The sequence below is a fragment of the Sapajus apella genome, unplaced genomic scaffold, assembly GCF_009761245.1.
Source record: "Sapajus apella isolate SASKATOON/1434 unplaced genomic scaffold, GSC_monkey_1.0 scaffold2315, whole genome shotgun sequence".
NCBI lineage: Eukaryota > Metazoa > Chordata > Mammalia > Primates > Cebidae > Sapajus > Sapajus apella.
In genome coordinates, this window is record NW_022439241.1 from 9,029 (window position 1) to 10,224 (window position 1,196).

Below are 1,196 nucleotides of genomic sequence, written 5' to 3' on the forward strand. Positions count from 1 at the left end.
AGCATATGGTCTCAGAGCAAAATGGAGCTCAGCGCAGATGGTGGTCAGAGCAAGATGGAGTTTGGAGTGATTGGAGTTCTGAGCAAGCTGGAGCTTAGAGCAGTTGGTGCTCAAAGCAAGATGGAGGTTGGGGTGATTGGAGCTCTGAGTAGATGGAGCTTAGAGCAGATGGTGCCCAGAGCAAGATGGAGCTTGGAGTGATTGGAGCTCTGAGCAAAATGGAGCTTGGAGCATATGGAGCTCTGAAAAAGAGAGCAAGATGGAGCTCGGAGCAGATGGAGCTCTGAGCAAGATAGAGCTCAGAGCAGATGGAGCTCTGAGCAAGATAAAGTCTAGAACATATGGAGTGCAGAGGAAAGGGAGCTCTGACCAAGATGGAGCTCAGAGCAGATGGAGCTCTGAGCAAGATGGAGCTCAGAGCAGATGGAGCTCTGAGCAAGATGGAGCTTGGAGCTGATGTTCCTCTGTGTAAGATGGAGCTAAGGGCTAGATGGAGCTTGGAGTGAAAGGAGGTCAGAGCAGATGATACTCAGCAAGATGGAGCTCAGAGTGATTAGAGCACTGAGCAAGAATGGAGCTAGGAGCAGATGGCCCTCTGAGCATGATGGAGCTCGGAGCAGGGAGCTCTGAGAAAGATGGGGCTCAGAGCAGATGGAGCTCTGAGCAAGATGGAGCTCAGAGCAGATGGAGCTCTGAGCAGATTGAGCTGAGACAAGAAGGAGCTCTAAGCAAAATGGAGCTTGGAGTTGATGTTCCCCTGTGTGAGAGCTAGATGGAGCTTGGTGTGAAAGGAGCTCAGAGCAGACGGTGCTCAGAGCAAGATGGAGCTTAGAGTGATTGGAGCACTGAGCAAGATGGAGCTTGGAGCAGATGGAGCTTGGAGCAAGATGGAGTTAGGAGCAGATGGAGCTCTGAGCAAGATGGAGCTCGGAGCAGATGGAGCTCCGAGCAGATTAAGCTCAGAAAAGAAGGAGCTCTAAGCAAGATGGAACTTGGAGCTGATGTTTCTCTATGTAAGATGGAACTTAGAGCTAGATGGAGCTTGGAGTGAAGGGAGTTCAGAGCAGATTCAGCTCAGACCAAGATGGAGCTCATAGTGATTGGACCTCTGAGCAAGGTGGAGCTCAGAGCAGATGGTTCTTACAGCAAGATGGAGTGCAGAGTGATTAGAGCTCCAAGCAAGATGGACCTTGGAG

At 50.8% G+C, this 1,196-nt stretch overlaps 1 long non-coding RNA gene across 1 annotated transcript; it reads left to right on the forward strand.

Annotated features, from left to right (window-relative positions):
- The first annotated feature begins 388 nt into the window (after positions 1 to 388).
- On the forward strand, positions 389 to 993 carry LOC116547187. Its single transcript, XR_004266969.1, has 2 exons — positions 389 to 512; positions 795 to 993. It is a non-coding gene; the product is annotated as an uncharacterized LOC116547187 (long non-coding RNA).
- Positions 994 to 1,196: the final 203 nt, after the last annotated feature.